Source organism: Zalophus californianus, chromosome 3 (genome assembly GCF_009762305.2).
Source record: "Zalophus californianus isolate mZalCal1 chromosome 3, mZalCal1.pri.v2, whole genome shotgun sequence".
Lineage (NCBI taxonomy): Eukaryota > Metazoa > Chordata > Mammalia > Carnivora > Otariidae > Zalophus > Zalophus californianus.
Genome location: NC_045597.1, coordinates 128,493,600 through 128,513,094, shown reverse-complemented (window position 1 = coordinate 128,513,094; position 19,495 = coordinate 128,493,600). Strand labels below are relative to the sequence as shown.

General features: G+C 34.7%; 1 pseudogene; it reads right to left on the bottom strand.

The window, feature by feature from the left end:
* Positions 1 to 4,986: 4,986 nt before the first annotated feature.
* LOC113920364 overlaps positions 4,987 to 19,495 on the bottom strand; it is a 72,754-nt pseudogene continuing 58,245 nt past the window's right edge.

Here is a 19,495-nt window from a genome sequence, read left to right as displayed (position 1 = left end):
CAGAAGAAAGCAAGAACAAAAAAGAAGAAATATTTAAAGGAATAATGACCAAGAGTTTTCCAAAATTACTGACAGACATGAAATCACAGATCTTGGAAGCTCAGAGGACAGGTTAAATGACAACAAACCAAACCAAAATAAAACAAACAAGCAACTTCAACAACACAGCTGGGCATATTATTTTCAAACTTCAGAAAACCAAAAACAGAAAATATTAAAAGAAGCCAGAGCAAAACAAAGAAGTAGAGGGACAAAGATAATACTTATAGGGGACTTCTCAGCCACAAAAACAGTAAACTGAAATATTTAAAGTGTTGAAAAAAAGCCCACTAACCTAGAACCTTATATTCAATAAAATTAAACTTCAAAAGTAAAATAGATACAAGGCTTTTTCAGACAAACAAAAACAGATAAAATTCATTACCAGCAGACCATCTCTGCAAGAAATGTAAGAAATTCTTTAGGCAGAAGGAAATTTATATAAGTCAGAAATTCAGATTTATGCAAAGAAAGGAATGTCTCAGAGAAGGAATAAATAAAAGTAGTAAAAAAACTTTTAGTTTTCTTAGTCTTAATTGCTCTAATATATAACTGTTTACTAAGAGTAATATAATAGTTATAATATATTGGCTGATTATAGCATAGAGATAAATAATTGACAGGAAAGTTATATAAAATGAGAAGGAGAAATTAGAAATACTGTGTTATAAGGTACTGGTATTATACAAGCTACCCATACTATACATGAATTGTGTAGTTTTATTTGAAGATAGATTTAAATTATTTAAAAATGTGTATTGGAATTTGAGGGCAATCACTAAAAGAATTAAGGAAATATAATTGATATTTTGAGAAAAGACTGCAGTTGACCTTGGGTAACAGAAACCATGGGAAGTGAAACCATGAATAAAGAGAAACTACTGTACTCTCTTTTTTCCCTGGTTAAATTGATTAAAGATTTATCAATTTGTCTGATAACCAACCTTGGGTTTTGTTAATTTACTCTATTACTTTTTTTGTTTTTGATGTCACTGGCTGCTGCTCTAATTTTATTATTCTTTTCTTTTAAAATCCCCTTGATTTAGGTTTCAATTGCTCTTTCTCTAAGGTGGGAATTTAGGTTATTGATATGAATGTTTTATTCTTTTCTAAGATAAGTGTTTAGGGCTATAAGTTCTAAGCCAAGTTTTTTGTTGTAGTCCATGACTTTGATAAGTTATATTCATATTTAGTTCAAAATATTTCTTCACTTTCTCTTGAGACTTCTTATTTGACCCAGATGTTATTCTGAAATATGTTGGTTACTAATATTTTAGGATTTTTCCTGCTATCTTTCTGCCATTGATTCCTAGTTTAATTCCATTGTGGTCTGAGAATATATTTTGTATCATTTCTATCTTTTTAAATTTGTTCAACTGTATTCTATGGCCAAGAATATAGTCTATCTTGCAGAATAGTTCATGAGAGCCTCAGAAGAATGTATATTCTGCTGTTAAATGGAATATTCATTCTATAAAAGTCAATATTCACTAGGACCAAGTGGAATTTATTCCTGATATTCAAGGTTGGTTCAATATTTGAAATCAATCTGTGTAATCAACAATATCAATAAGCTAAGGGAAAAATAATATGATCATATCAATTGATGGAGAAAAGGCATTTGACAAAATTCATCACCCATTCACAGTAAAAAAAAAAAAAAAATTTCAGCAAACTGGGAAATGAAGGGAATTTCTTTAACTTGATAAAAAAAAAAAAAACCTATGAAAAACCCACTACTAACATCATGCTTAATGGTGAAAAACAGTATGGTTTCCTCCTAAGATTTGTAACAAGGACAGAATGTCTTCCCTTAGTATTTCTCTTTAACACCATACGAGAAATCCTACTAGTGCAATAAGATAAGAAAAGGAAATAAATTGTATATGAATCTCTAAGGAAGAAATCAAACTGTCTTAATTTGCAGATGATATTATTGTCTATGCAGAACATCCCAAAAAAACCTCCAGTAATGAATATGCCACTCTATCAGGGCCACAGGATTAATATATAAAAGTAAATATATAGAAGTCAATTACTTTCAAACATTCCATAAATGAAGTATTGGAATTTGAAATTTTAAAAAAGAACATCAACAATAGCACCAATGCCTCCATGAATATTTAAAAATAAATCTGACAAAATATGCACAAACCTATATGTCAAGCTACAAAACTCTAAAAGAAAAAAATCAAAAGAACTAACAAAAGGAAAGATAGTATTTGATCATGGATCAGAAGACTCAATATTGTTAAGATGAAATTCTTCCCAACTTGATCTACAGATCCACACAATTCCAATCAAAATCCCAGCAAGCTATTTTTTTTTTTTGTATATTGAGAAATTGATTCTAAAATTTTCATGGAAAGGCAAATGATCTAGAAGAGCCAGCACAATACCAAAGATGAAGGAAAACAAAGTTGGAGGATTCACACTACCAAAATTCAAGACTTACTCTAAAGGTACAGTAATCAACACAGCATGATATTAGCGAAAGAATAGACACATGGATCAACGGAACATACTAGAGAGATCAGAAGATCCACACAATTATACTCACCTGATCTTTGAATAAGAACAAAGGCAATTCAATGGAAAAATCATCTTTCTCAATAAATGATGCCAGAAGAGTTTGATGTCTATATACCAATAAAATTAGACACATACTTCAGATGTTTCACATAAATCAATGCAAAATGTATAAAATAAATATAAAATACAAAACTATAAAACTACTTGAAAAATATTAGATCTTGATGAATTTGAATGTTTAATACAACACCAAAAGCATAATCCATGAATAAAAAATAAACTTGATGAGTTGTACTTTATTAAAAAGAAAATTTCCTTGGGCGCCTGGGTGGCTCAGATGGTTAAGCGTCTGCCTTCGGCTCAGGTCATGATCCCAGGGTCCTGGGATCGAGTCCCGCATCGAGCTCCCTGCTCAGTGGGGAGCCTGCTGCTCCCTCTGCTTCTCTCTCTCTCTCTCTCTCTGTCTCTCACGAATAAATAAATAAAATCTTTAAAAAAAAAGAAAATTTCCTACTTTGCAAAAACTACTCTTGAGGGAATGAAAAGTCTCAATCTGGGAAAAAGTATTTGCAAACACATACCTGATAGAGGACTATTACCCAAAATATATAAAGAATTCTTAAAACTCAGCAATAAGAAAACAGCACAATTAAAAAATGATCAAAAGATCTAAACAGAAATCTCACTAAAAAGATCTGATTTGTGTTCATCAGTTGTGACAAATGTGCCACTCTGGTGGCAATGTTGATAATGAGAGAGCCTCTGCATGTGTGGGGGGAACAGGGAGTATATAGGTTATCTCTGTACCTGCTGTTCAATTTTGCTGTGAACCTAAAGTTGCTCTAAAAAATAAAGTTTATTCAAAAATAAAATAAACTGAAATGTACCTGAATAATTTCCTTTCCTTAACTACTCAGACAGGGACTCAGAAAAAATGTAGAATTGGAGAAATAGAAAACAGAGAAAATGTAGAATATATGCAGATGGAAAAATAATCACATGAAAGCTGCTTACCATCGTTTGTTATTAGGAATTTGAAAATCAAAACAATGAGACACCATTATATCCCTGTTAGAATAATTGAAGTCTAAAAGCTTACAACCAAATTCTGATGACCCATGGACCAATAATAATTCTTGCTCATTGACGGTAAGGATGCAAATAAGTACAGCTACTTTGGAACACAGTTTGGCAGTTTCTTGCAAAGCTAAATATAGTTTTATCTGATAATTCAGAAATTATGCTCCTAGGTAGTCACCTAACTGATTTGAAAATTTATGTCTACATGGAAACCTGAATAATATTTATAGGAATCATAATCACACCAAATTGGAAGAACCAAGATACCTTTCAAGAGATGAATGGATAATACTGTAGTATATACATCCATATAATGATTTCTTCCTTGCTGATTTGGATGCCTTTTACTTCTTTTTGTTGTCCGTACATCCATACAATAAAAGTTATAAAAAGAAATGAGTCATCAAGCCACATAAAGACATGGACGAATTGTAAATACATATTGTTAAGTGAAAGAAAACAGTCTTAAGAGACTGTGTACTCTATGATTCCAAGTATGTGATATTTGGCAAAGATAAAACTATAGAGATGATTAAAATATCAGTATTTGCCAGGGTGCAGAGGGCACAGGGTTTGAACTTGTGAAGCACAGGGTATCTTTTAGGATGCTGAAACTATTTTGTTTGAAACTCTAATGGTGGCTACATGACACTACACATTTGTCAAAACCCAAAGATCTTTACATCATATCAGTGAATCTTAATGTATACAAATTAAAAAAAAAAAAATCACTTAAGAGGCCAGGAGATCCATGGACGGAATGCAGAAAGTGCCAAAACAGTTCAACTGTTTTACGGATGTACAAATCATTTTCACTGAAATATACGGAGAAAAGATGGTGAACTAAGTAACTTTGGAAACAAATGGAGTCTGTAGGACAAAAGACAAAAGCAGGTGTACATAAGTACCGTACTCTAGTTGATATAGTTGTGTCTTACGAGGGTAAGGTCAACAATCCCGAAACCGATATACGTATATGCTGGAATTGAATAATTAGGTACATGGATGGCAGATGATGGCAGCTAGGTTTCTCATTGTTTTAATGAGAGATTACAGATAAGCAATGAGAAAAGGCTAGAATGATCCATGTGGTAATGCTTTAGAGTTAGAGATATCATACGAACTCACGTTTGGCTTACTATAGATACTATAGATAGATTTTTTTTTTTTAATGGAGATTTTTTTTCTTTATTGAGAAACTTAAGACTTGGGTTCATCAAATAAAACCAATTTCTGGGGGAAAAATCAAAACCCACAATAGAAAAAAAAGTTAACACTGTCTGGGCCATAGTAGAACCCAGAGAATATATTCTTTTAATTGAAAAATTCTAGGTGCTTCATAATTGACCTTTTGATACAAAATAACCTATTAAATTTCCAGTTTGTGGTTCTTGGTGTTCAGGTCCATAGGACACGCTAGAAATCTTCAAACCTTGAGCTGAATTCCAGGAGGGGTTATTTGGCTTTTGAATCGTTTTTTCCTTGGCTAAGAGCTAGCAGCGGCAACAGCGCCCACCTTCTGGGCAGCTTCTTTCTTGGCATGATGAGCCTGCAGAACCGCCACAGCTTCATCCACCTTGGGGCGGAGCGACTCGGAGGACTCGAGCATGTGCAGCCAGCTCAGAGTTGTCGATCTCCAGCAGCATGCCCGTGATTTTCCCAGCCAGGTTTGAATGCATGGTTTGGATGAGCGGGAACAAACGTTCTCCCAGCATCTGCTTCTGCTCCTGGGGGGCGTGCTGCGGCCAGCATGGAGGCGGTCAGTGTCTCCTGCCCCTGCACGTGGACCGCAGGCTGTGGCACCTGAAAGGGCTGGATGGCAGGGTGAGGGCTGCGGACACTGGAGGCGTATTTGTAAGGTGCGACAGCCTGAGGGGCAGTAGCAGCGACAGCAGCACGAGGTGCTAAGGTCTGCACGACTGGGGGAACACCTCCAGACTGGCAGCTGTCAGTCAGCCCTTGCTGGGCGGCGCCAGCCCCACCAAAGTCCACAGCCAAGCGGTCCGGGCACTCAGACCCGACTCTCTGAGCGGTAGTAGGGAGGCTGCGAGAGGCCGGAGCATTACTAGTTGGAGCCAGAAGGCGAAGAGCGGGACGGGGCCCAGACTGGCGTATAGCACTTGGCATTCCTTGGAAGCCTTGAGGTCTCCCACCTTGCTGGCAGCAAAAGAGAAATATTTATAGATATTTGTATAAACATGGGTTAGTATACACAAATATTTATTCCCTTGCTTTGTTAACTCAGAGGAACTAGAGGCAATAACACCTCAATATTAATATGCACCTAACACCCACTTCTTGTTTTCTAATGCATATCTCCAATATAAGGACCTGGGGATTTTTGAGAAAGGGCTGATTCTAGGACTAGTACAGAAAATATAAATATTGAACCTTGATTATATTGTAGCAAAAGAAAGTAAGGAAATAGTCTAAAACAACACCAAGAAAGGACAAGAAGAAAGGACCCATTTGATGGGTGTATATCCAAGGGTATGTGCTGTAGGATGCAGCAGAAAGAGTATCCAAAGGCAAATTTGGTGCCATTTCAGCAACAAAGTTAAGTAGGAATGAATTATAACCTGCAATATAAAATAAATATCCACGAGTCCATATGATACAAATAAATGATTGAGTTAATAAATAAATGGAGAATAGCCAAAATTCTTAAGCAGAAGAATTTCAAATAATTTTTGTGCTTACTCTGCCCTTAAGAAAGTGGAGCTTAACTGCCCACTTTTTAAATGTGGCCTGTGCATAGTGACTTCATTTCAAAGAATAGACTATACAAAGGGAAAAGAGGAAGACTTTTACAGTGGAGAAACCTGACAAACACTACCTCAGCTAGGTAATCAAGATTAATATCAACAGTAATAAATCATGCTGATAGTATGTACTCTTGATATGATGTTATGAAAATGGCACTTTACCTCTGTGTTCTTTCTCCCTCAAACACAAAATCCCTGTGTAATCATGAGGAAAAGATCAGATGAATCCTCATTTAGGGGTGGTTCTACAAAATAACCGACCAGTACTTTTCAAAATGTCTAGGTCATCATAAACAAGTAAAGTCTGAGGAACCTAAGAAGACATATCTTCCAAATGTAATTTAGTATCCAGGATGGGATATCCTGGAACATTAGGTAAAATATAAGGAATTAAACTTTGGTTAATAATGTATCAATTTTGGCTCATTAATTGTAACAAATGTGTCATACTAATGTACTATGCTAATAATAGGGAAAATAGGGTGTGGATTGTATGGGAACTCTGTACCGCCTTTGCAATTTTTCTGTAAATCTTAAACAGTTCTAAAATAAAACACTTATATATCATAAAAGAATACAAGAGACTTTCACTTAGTAAATCTTTATTGAGCTAATGATTAGCAGCTGCCTAGTGGACTGAGCTTACAGGTATTCGGAGATCCAGTTGAAGATCATCAAAGTGTCTCTACAGATTAAAACTGTTTGTTAATATTTTTGGTGGGATGTGAGGTGTCAGAAGGCAGGATTAGGTGGGGAATGCCATGCATTTACATCTGATAATAAAATCCCCTCAATTCATACACGAAGTAATTGAGGCCCATGGGAGCCATAGGTACCAAAACTAAGAGAATTCCTAATATAGGTCAGATGTGTTGAAGTTGCAGGTTTTGTCCTAGGTTGTACCCTTACTCCAGTTTACTGGTTGAGTCACCTTGCACAAGGTCTCTACAAGTGTTGACCCTTGTTACACAGTAGTAAAGTACTAGGTACTAAGTTCTGGGCACTGTTCTAAACACTTCATTATGTATTGACTCATTTTATGCATACACACACACAAGGAAGATTTATGAGGCCAATTCTATTATTTTCCCTATTTTACAAAGAGGTTAAATAACTTGTCCTAGGTCACCAAGTGAGCAAATGTCAGAGCCAGCAGTCAAATCTTAGTAGTCTGGGGCCAGTGTCTATGTCCATAATATATTTTTGTCTTTACTCTATATGAAGACAAAACAGCATAATCATCAGTCTCTGGCTGTTTGGGTAGAACCGAAACCCTTGCCTCTTTTTTTTCCCCAGCTCTATTGAGATATAATTGACAAAATATTGTGTAAGTTTAAGGTGTACAATGTGTTGATTTGATACACATATATTGCACTGTGATTACCACTGTAGTGTTAGCTAATATCTTCATCGTGTCACATGGTTATCATTTCTTTTTCTGGGGTGAGAACATTTAAGATTTACTCTCTTAGCAACTTTCAAGTAAATAGTATGGTATTGTTAAGTATAATCATAATGCTGTTCCTTTTATGCTCAGAACTTATCCATCTTCTAACTGGAAGTTTGTACTCTGACAAACGTCCTTCCATCTCTCCCACCCCCCCCAGCCCCTGGTAACCACCATTGTATTCTCTATGAGTTCAAGTATTTTAGATTTCACATATGGGTGAGTTCATACAGTATATGTCTTTCTCTGTTTGACTTATTTCACTTAGCTTAATATCCTCGAGGTCCACTGCCTCATATCTGTCAGAATGGTTATTATCAAAAAAACAAGAAATAAAAAGTGTTGGCAAGGATGTGGAGAAAAGGGAACTCCTATGTACTGTTGGTGGGAATGTAAATTGCATTAGCCACTATGGAAAAAAGTATGGAAGTTCTTCAAAAAATTAAAAAATAGAGCTACCATATGATCCAGCAATCCCACTTCTGGGTATTTATCCAAAGGAAATGAAAACAGGACATCAAAGCGATTATCTGTACTCTCATGTTCACTGCAGCATTTTTTTTCTTTTCTTTTCTTTTATTATTATTATTTTTTACGTTATGTTAGTCACCTTACATTACATCATTAGTTTCTGATGTAGTGTTCCGTGATTCACTGTTTGCGGATAACACCCAGTGCTCCATGCAGTACGTGCCCTCTTTAATACCCATCACCAGGCTAACCCATCCCCCCACCCCCTCCCCTCTAGAACCCTCAGTTTGTTTCCCTGAGCCCATAGTCTCTCTTGGTTTGTCTCCCCCTCTGATTTTCCCCCTTCATTTTTCCCTTCCTTCTCCTAATGTCCTCCATGCTATTCCTTATGTTCTACAAATAAGTGAAACCATATGATAATTGACTTTCTCTGCCTAGATGCCCTACAATAGGTGAATGGATAAAGACAATGTGGTCCATATATACAATGGAATATCACTGCAGCATTATTCACAGTAGCCAAGATACAAAGACAACCTAAATGTCCATCAGTGTATGACTGGATAAAGAAGATGTGAGATATATGTATTTACTGGCATTTAACTCCTATGGTCTCTACTTATCACCATCTTAGTGAAGGTGTCAGCCTGAAACCTTTCACTATGTAGTAAAAGAATGTGCCCAAATTCACACTGCTAATATGTCAGACAGCAACAACTTAAACCAATGTCTGCTTAATCATATAGGCCATGCTCTTAACTATTCTGTGGCAAGGTGACATTTCCCCAGTACCCAACCCTTATAAATGACACATGCAGTTTCGTTTATTAAAGACATGATAAAGATGCAATTTTTTGCATAAAACGCAATTTCTGGACTTGAATCTTTTAGGTTCTCTGCAATTACTTCAAAGAGAACTTGTTACTCTGCCTTCATTTTCTTTTTGTTATTTGGGAATTCATTACTCTGGATAGTGTTAAAAATTGCTCCGGTAATAATAGTTTGGATTTGCTATTCATATTGTGTTCAAGTATTAACTTATCTACACGAAATATCTACTGTTTACAAAAACATATGGATGCCAACGTTTTTTATATTATCACAGAAAATAAACAAAGGTACTTGAGCAATCTCTATTTTATGTTGGGGTTAGCCTTTCAGTGTTCAACAGTACTGTGTGCTTCTTTTAAAATGATTTACTTATCAATATATTATGAAACAGAAGCCTTTACCATTGTCTCTAGTTGCAATATTATTGAATACTCATGTTTACCTTCTGAAGCATTTTCCTTAGAATAGAAATACAAAACATTAGTGCAGGCTTTGTTAAATTTGCCACTTCTCTGATACATGAAAAGTACTTGAGTTGAGGACAGCATTTCAATGGTACTGAAAACCCTGAGGCTCTTCAAGCGAATAAAGACTTTTTGTCATTCTCATCTCTATTAGACTAGCAAATTGAATCAAAACTCTTTGACAGTGCTAAATTTTCAGATTTTTCCCCAAGACTACCTTTGCCTTCTCAGCTAGGGCAACTTGAATGTATGGGTCAAATTTATGTTGTTTTTTTTATATATATATACAAAAGGTATGTATTTGCATTTGTATATATGTAATTGTAAGCATATATGCCTTTACTCTGTAGTATACACAGTATGTGCGTCTTACTGTTATGATGAGAACTAACATATCAGTGAACAGAGGTGAAGGAGAAAACAAAAACATTATGCAGTAACCAAATCAATTAGCCATACATGTCTGAACAAAAAATAAAATTCTGTTTTAGATGGATCTGATACTTGCTTGAGAAATGTTTAATTTTTTTTTTACATTTTATAAATTTGTGTTTGATTTTGAATTTTTTTCCTTCACATATAAAAACCTCCTTCATTGTGCCCCTTCAGTTAAAACATGCCATAATAATAGTCCAGGCTTATCATTTTTCCTCTTCTACTTTCCATTATTGCTAGCAGCACGACAGCTCTCCTATCACCCAGGGTTACAACCTTGAGTCCATCTTTGATTATCTCTCTTTCTACCTTGTGTCTAGGACCTTTCTATGTCCTGCCATTTCTTTCTTTTATAATGTTTGAAAAGCTAGTTTCTTCTTTTTTGGTTTCCACCACCAAGACCCCAATCTACTTTCTTTTATTTTCTTTTATTTCTGCTCCAACTATTGCAATCTTCCACATTCTTGCCTCCATATCTTTCTTCTTCCATCTCAACTACTAGGTTGCTGTAAAGTCCAAGTATCTATTGGCACGTCTAAACCAGAGGAAAGAAAATGGCTTAACTTCAAAATGAATGTATTGAAAAGCAGAAACCACTGTTTGTTAAAGGTACAAACGATTATCAACATTTCAAAAAGTGCATCCCATGGAACTTTTAGTCTTTCAAGATCTTACACACACACACACACACACACCTGTGCTCAAATAATCTTGGGAAATACTGCGTACAATGTCTTCTCTTAAAGACTCAAATTCACACCGGCTTACTCAAAGTTATGGGAAGTCCTGTAGGAACATGAATCTTTTTTAACATTTTTAAGACAATATTTCTTAAATTCTTTTGACATATAATCACTCCTACTCTTTTTAATTTTTTTTTTTTTTTTTTTTTTTTTTTTAGTATAACACGGAGGGCACATTTTGGGAAGTGATTCTATGCTATCACCTTCCTCTATTTACATTTTCCCTTAAAAAGAAGAGAAAAGTCTGGGATTGCCTTAATTTAAAAAATGTAGAGATTCCAGTGAACCATAACCACCATTCCAGAAACCCAAAGAAAGCCTCACCTCCTAGGAACAGCTTTGTCAGTGACTTATTTCCCCTGATGGAAAGATTTATACAGATGATTTATACCAGAAGTGGCTAATTTGGAAACATTTTCACTGCTGTCTTTATGGAAATCTTTCTCAATTGTGCTAAAGCAAGAAGGGATATTTCCCACCTTCAGGCTTCACTGTCAAGCTTTCTTCCATCTTCCTGCAGTCTATATGAAAAAATGAGGCAACAAACAACAAAAAGGGCTTTATATACCAAAAGCTTAATGTCTTGTCATCTTTTTATGTAAATTCCTGTCAGTCTGGGACAGTGTTTACTATGCAGTCTACAGCTCACTGTTTGCCGTGTAAGCTTAATGAATTTGCCACTGATCAATCAGTGTGTCACAAACGCTTGATGGGGCTCACTGTGTGGGAAGTATAGCTCTCAGCCACATTATCTGACAAAAGTGTCTATATAAGCAGTCATCCTGAAGTGCTGATTCTGTTATTTGATTTGGGATTAAACAGTCTGTTGCAAGCCATCTGCTTTCCTATGCACACGTCCTTGAGAGGTTAGATTTCTACTGATGTTGCCCTAAACTCTAACTGGTATTTGAAAGATCAGAATTCACTTAGACATATGCCACTGAAATTGCTGGTCTTGTCCTACAGGACTGTCCAGATTTTGACGTGGGGGCCCGAATCAGGAAAAAGTGTACTTTTCTCACACTGTTGCTGAGTCAGAATCCTGCTGCATTTGGCCATGTGCCCTGAGACCGGAGAGTACTTGCCTGACAAAGTTTTACAACAGTTCACGCTCCTGAGGGTATGAAAGTGTGTGCTGGCTGTTCAAGCCTTATCTCCTGATGACTCCCAAAGAACGCACTTCTCTGGCCTATGCCTGATTACTCTGCAGAAACTCCTGTGGTTTCTGCTATCTCAGCAACTTCTGGAATACCCTACTGAAAACGTGCATATGTAGTAAGTACAAGTCTCTGCCTTCGTATTTGAAATAGAAAATGGTTGTGGTTCAATTCTAGGCAACCCAATCAAATAAAAACCTACTTCATTAATAATCTGACTATTCTTGAAGTAGATTTTGTGTGGGCCTCTATGCATAGAAATAACTTTATTTTTCTTTGGATGTGTATGTGTCATTGTATGCTGAAGTGGATACTTCTGGAAGTTCCCAGATGTGTACCCCACGAATATTGCTTTGGTTTGGGATCTGGACCCCACTTCTTATCTACTCCAATCAAATATAAGAAATAGCCAGAAGGCAAAAGGTAAAGGAGAGGACAATGTGGGCCACAAAATAACTGGTTATACTTATTTATTCATTTATTTTACTGTTTTTATTTCTCTATATTACCACTGTACTGGTTTCCCTCCAGAACCAGTAGAAACTGAAAAAAAAAGGAAATGGAGACTATAGTCTAATGAGACTATATGAATGGACGAAACTATGAACCAATGAATATTTGAGCACAGATTTGATGACTGGTGCTGTGTTAGGTACTGATATAAAAGGGTGACCAATCTGAGTATGATCTGAGATTGGGGCAAATGCCCACAAGTACATAGGGAATTACAGTGTGGAAAATGCTGTGATTAGGAAGGTATAGCATTCTATGGAAACTCACAGGAGAGATCCTTAACTCATTCCTGGAAAATTCTATAACATTTAGATGGCTTTTAAGTAAGGGAATGGGAAAAACCTTGTAAGGGGAGGATGAAATATTTGTAATCACAAAGACCTCAGTTATAGGATTAAGTCTACAAAAGAAGCATTTTGCCAAACAGTCTTTCTATAGCTTTTAAAAAACTGCGGTTGTAAGTATTGTTAGGTTGCTTAATGATTTAGGTAAGAAAAACCATGAGATAAAGTCCCCTTGAATTTTAGGAAAAAAATTGTTTCTGTAGATTTTCAGTCTTCCTGTGTTCCTAAAACAGAATCTATCCAACAGTGTCTATATTCCAAGTTGTATCAGTGGCTAAAAATCTTTAAGGCAAATTTGTTGCCTAATGAAGGCAATCTTTTTAGTTTTAGTGCCTGAATGCCCTTACTTCTTTTAAGTTGAGCCAGTTTTTATCTTGTCTCTTTATATTATTTGTTTAAATATCTACTTGTACATTTATTTGCACCATGAGAACATAAACATTCATGGGAACTATCTCTGAAATAGCAGTAGGATGGATATGAAATTTAGAAATAGGGTTCATTTATTTTTACTGTTAGATTTGAAATTTATTTTTATATCTATTGTTGTCTCTGCTACATAAGCTGAAAAACTGATCTATTCTATATGTGTACTTTATTATGAAGACCCATAATGCTAAGAAACATTTTATTTTTTAAAGAACTATTTAATCAAAATATTTCAAACATTTGAAAACAGTAAATAAAATAATAATCCTCATGTCCATGGGCACCTCATTAAAATTTTAAAGTTGCTCTTGATTTGCTAAATTTGCTTGAGGTGCCTTCTCATTCCAAAAAATAAATAATGAAGATTTGTAGACACAGCTGAAGCCCAACCTTAATTTCTGACCCTTATTCATTCCCACATTCAATCAGTTGTCTTCAGTTGGTATGTATTCAATTCCATACTTTGACAACATATATATGTATTTTTAGACAATATGAAGAATTGTCTTGGGTGTTTGAAAACCATACATACATAATGTCATATGGCCCTAATGCTTTTGGAACTTATTTTTCTTTCATTTATAATGTTGTATTTTGAGATTTTATCCATGTTGATGCATTGATGTGCTTTGGTGCAGTTTTAAAATTTTCAACTATTGTATTCTATTTATTTATCCATTGTTTACTTCCGTACTGATAGGCAATTAGTTTGTTCCAAATTTCAAAGTATTATGGATTAAATAGTGAAAACCCTATTCCATGCTTCCTTAGGAATGCCTTAAAATTTCTCTAGGATGGGTAACAAGGTGGAATTATTTTCCAGGGGATGCACACCTACAAATTACTTTTGTGTTTTCACATTGCTTTCCAAAGTAATTGTACCAATTTAAGCTCCATCAGCACTATATATGTTTTTCTGTTTCTCTACGTCTGCACCAGCCCCTTGGAGTTACCAGAGTTTTAAAAATAAATGCCAATCTGACAGTTGTGCAATGGTATTTCAAAGCGGGTTTAATCTACATTTCTCTGATAACTACGGAAGCTTCTCAACTTTTTCTTGTTGGCCATTTGCGTTACATCTTCAATACATTACCTGTTCATGTACTTCGCTCATTTTCCCATGAGGGTATTTGTCTGTTTCTTTTTTTATTTGTAGGACTTCTATATATTGCCTATGATATATATTGTAATAATGTCTCTCAGTCTGTGGCTTGGTTTTTAATGTGGTAATGGTGTCCTTTTTTCACACACAAGTATTTGGTAGATATTCTAATTGCAAAAGTACATTAAAAGTACAACAAAGTACATGTGGCTTAAAAGGCACAAAATTAAAATCTAAGGTTAAAGAAAGGTGGAAAATATAGTAAAAGAGGTATTAAATACACACTAACCTAAGATGTTGCTGTAGCTATATTAATATCAAACAATGCAATCTTTAAGACAGGAAGTATTACTAAACATAAGAAGAAACATTTGATAATGATGACAGGATCAACACAACATCATGATATAAATTTTTATATGCATGGGCCTAACAAAAGAACCTTAAAACATATAAAACAAAAATATATAGCAATAAAAGGAGAAAAAAGCAAATCCATATTTAGAGTGGGGGAATTTAACACACGGCTGGATCTTTTCAGGGACACTTCTACCTCCCCCTCTAGAGCATGGGTAGAAACATGATTTTTCTTTTTCAGTGAATAGAATTTTCCCCTGGTTCTTTTGTAAATGGTACATCATTTTAGGGATTCTGGATTAGTGCACAAATCTCACCTCCTTTGCCCTCCTCTTTCTTTTGTCCCTCTCTTACCTCCCCGTGAAGTTATTAAATATCAGCCCCTCAGTTTTAATTGGATCTAACGAATCATTCCCTGCTTCCTTCTCCCATCTTCAAAGTAGTTGCAGCAATAACTCCCATTTTCGTGATTCTGGATTTCATTTCTGGCTTCGAGGCTTTCACTTTCATTTTTGTAAGCTCAGCTATCAATTACATTTTATTCTATTTATCTAGCATTTGCATATGTAACAAGTGGATGATGGTTCCTAATGTTGTTCCCCAAATGCTTACAGATTTTCCCTGTTAAGGCACAAAATAAGATTATCTTGGCTGAATACCCCGAGGTTGGGTGGACTCAAGAGACAAGTTCTGAACAGTGAGTTCTGAGCAGATGTGACATATGTTGCTTTATGGACCAAGCACTGAATTGCGAGTGGGTGTTCCACGAGAGTTCTTTATTCTGTCTGGCACATCAGTTAGCTATGTTCAAGATGGCGGCCGCTCCTTCAGCCTGGGTCTCTTATGAAATACGGTGAGCAAAGACTCCCTGCTGACTCGAGAGGGACATGCAGCCAAACTAGGAAATACATCTTTGTTATTATAAGTCACTAAAATTTTGGAATTTTCGTTCATTTGTTATCACAGCATAATTTAGCTTACCCTGTCGGTGGTAGACAGAATAATGGCTCAACCAGTTAAGTCCACACCCTAAACACTGGAATCTGTGAGTTTATTAGGCTAAATGGCAAGTGAGAATTAAGTTGCAGATGGAATTAAGGTACTAATCAGTTGACCTTAAGATAGGGAGATTATCCTGGTTTATGCGGTTAACAATGTCATGGGACTCCTTAAAAATGAAAGAGAGAAGCAGTGAAGGTCAGAGAAAAGTGTAATGACAGAAGCAGGGTTAGAGAGATGCTGTGCCGCTTATTGTGGAGATGCAGGAAGGTGGGCCAAGGGCCGAGAAATTCGGGCAGTCTCTAGAAAGTAGAAAAAGCAAGGAAAAGGTTTTCCTCCTAGGGCCTCCAGGAGGAATGTTGCTCTGGCAATACCTTGATTTTAGCCCAGTGATATCAGTCAGTGTGAGACTTAGTTACACAACTCTAATTTGTGCTGCCTTTAGCTACCGTGTTTATGATCATTTGTTACAGTAGCTATTGAAGACGGATACAATGACCCATAAATATAATTATTTTGTATTGCCCTTAGACACAGGCAAGAGGGGTATTCTTTAGTGGGATCAATATAACATGGACACACACAAAAACTTTGTTCATGAATATAACAAGAGCTCTGTCACTTGAAATTTGGAGTCAGCCCTTGTGCAATGCATCTGTAACCCTAAGTGACTTCACTTTGACCACTAAGTAGGTATGGGATGCTAGAATTTCAAAGAATTTTATTTAAAATATATTTAATAAATTTTTAGTAAATTTTCAAAATATGACTTAAAATTTCAGTTTTATTTATATAATTTAGAAATAAAATTATAAAGTAAATAATAGCTTGACTTCTGCCTTTTATTTTAAATACTTTGTACATTTCAGAAGAAAAATAATGATTTTTGAAAACAAAAATAATATATACTTTATAGTTTTTGACAAAAATGAATTCAAATTCTGTACATTTTAATATTATTGCATTTTATTTTTAATTCTTTAAACCATTATTGTAGCTAGAACACAAATGATGTGAGTATCTTATTTATAACCATGTAATTGGTAATTTTGCAGAAATGAAGGCAAGTACATTTTATGGTGTCAACATACAAAAATTTATGAGTTGTATATGTAATCATTTTATTACTCATGCAAACATTGTTGCTCCATTAGAAAATCCAGAGAAATTTAATAATACTTTAATTATGTCATCTTTTATATTTTATTCACTTTCAATATGCAATATCACTGTTTTATATATTTTTAAATATACTTGTCGTTTTGGTGGTACATTTGTCAAGGCAGGAGGAAAGAATGTATTGTAACTAACAGTTTTGTTCACTCAATGTATAACTTTTAAAAAATTTGGATATATGGTTTATGGAACTACATTTTTACTCCTGTCCCAGGCTCACAAATATTAGAGATGATCCTGACATGGTGCCACTTTTAGAGGTAATGTATAAATAGATGAAAAATTAGGATATATTTGCACATTATTTTTAACAGCTATTGAGATACAATGCACATACCATGCAATCCACCAACTTAAAGTGTACAATTCAGTTTTTAGTATATTTAGAATATTTAGTATATCAGTATATTCTCAGGATTGTGTAGTCACCCCCACAATCCAATTTTAGAATATTTTTGTCTCCTCAAAAGATACCTGTATACATTAATAGTCACTCTTCATCCCCTCCTCCCATCAAAACTAGGCAGACACTAATACTTTTTCTGCTTATGTGAACATTTCATATAAATGGAATCATGCCTTATGTGACCTTTTGTAATAGGCTTCTTTCTCTCAATATAATATTTTGAAGATTTATCCATGTTGTAGCATGTATTCAAATTTCATTCCTTTTTATTGTGAAGTGATACTTCTTTGTATGGATATAGCATATCTTATTTATTCATTAGTTGGAGATATTTGGGTCATCCCCAATTTTGGTTATTGTAAACATTATGAACACTTATGCATATGATCCCATGTGGACATCTGTTTTGATTTTGGTGGGGAGTATATACCTAGGAGTGCAATTGCTGGGTCATATGGTAGCTAATGTTTAACATTTTGAGGAACTGCCAAACTGTTTTCCAAAGTGACTTTATCATTTTATATTTTCTATCAGCAGTATATGAGGTTTCCAATTTCTCCTTATCTTTGCCAACTCTTGCTATGGTTCATCTTCTTTATTATAGTGACCCTAGTAGGTGTGAAATGGTATCTCATTGTGGTTTTGATTTGCATTTCCTTGTTGGCTAGAGATGTTGAATAGCTTTTCTTGTGCCTATTGGTCATTTTTATGTCATCTTTGGATAAATGTCTGTCCAGAGCTTTTGACCATTTAAAAAATTGGGTTGTCCTTTTATTTTTGAGTAGTAAGAATTCTCAATTTATTTTATATACAAGTCCCTTATCAAATATATGATCTTCAGGTGTCTTCTGCCATTTTGTGGTTTGTCTAGTTATTTTCCTGATACTTCTTTCTGAAGCAAAAATATGTTTAATTTTGATGAAATCAATTTATCTATTTTTTTCTTTAGTTGCTTATATTTTTGGTTCATATTTAAGAAATCATTGCTTACCCCATGGTCATCAGTATTGAATCCTATGTCTTCTAAAAGTTTTATAGCTCTGGCTCTTATATGTATGTCTATGATACATTTGGAGTTAACTTTTATGTATAGTGTGTGATAGGTGTCCAGATTTATTCTTTTTTTTGTCCAACTCTCTTCTTTTAAAAGCTGATATCTAAAAAAAAAAAAAAGTGGACATCTAGTTGTTGCAGCACCATTTATTGGCAAGACTGTTTTTTCCCCTTTGAGTTGTCTTACCATCTTTGTTGCAAATCAATTGACCACAAATGACGGTGTTTATTTCTGGATTCTTAGTTCTAGCCCGTCGATGTGTGTGTCTATCCTTATGCCAGCACTGCACAGTCTTGATTGCTGTAGCTTCCCAGTAAGTTTTAAAATCAAGAAGTGTAAGTGCCCCAACTTTGTTATTCTTGTCAACATTATTTTGGCTGTTCTTTGTTCTTCGCATTTCCATATGAATTTTAAAATTATCTTTTCAAACTCTGTAAAAAAATTCACCTAGGAGTTTGTTAGGATTGTGTTAAATCTATTGATCAATTTGGGGAACATGACTATTTTAACAATATTAAGTCTTCTAATCCATGATAAGAGAGTGTCTCTCTACTTATGTGGACCTTTAATTTCTTTCAAAATATTTTATAATTTTCAGTATATAAGTCTTGCAATTCTATTGTTCAGTATATTATGGTGTTATGCTTTTTGATACTATTGTGAATTACATATTTAATTTCATATTTGTATTGCTCAATTTGTTAATATTTAGAAGTTGTATTGATTTTTTGTTTTGATATTACATCCTGAAACTTTGCTTCATAACTTTATTAGCTTTAATTGTTTTATAGTGGATATCTTAGAATTGTCTAAATATGAGATCATGTCATCTGATGCTACTTTCTTTAAGAGTCTCTTATGGTTTGTTTCTTTTTCTCTCTCTCTCTTTCTTCCCCTTCCTATATGTTCGTTTGTTTTGTTTCTTAAATTCCATGAAGTCATATGGTATCTGTCTTTCTCTGACTAACCTTTATTTTTAAAAATAGCTTTGCTGAATATAAGAATCTTGTTTGACAATTATTAACTTTACCCACTTCAAATATATCATTACTTTATGGCTTCATTGTTTCTGATTAAAAGTTATCTCTTAACCTTATTGAGGTATCCTGGTATTTAATGAGTTCTTTTTCTCCTGCTGCTTTCAAGGTCTT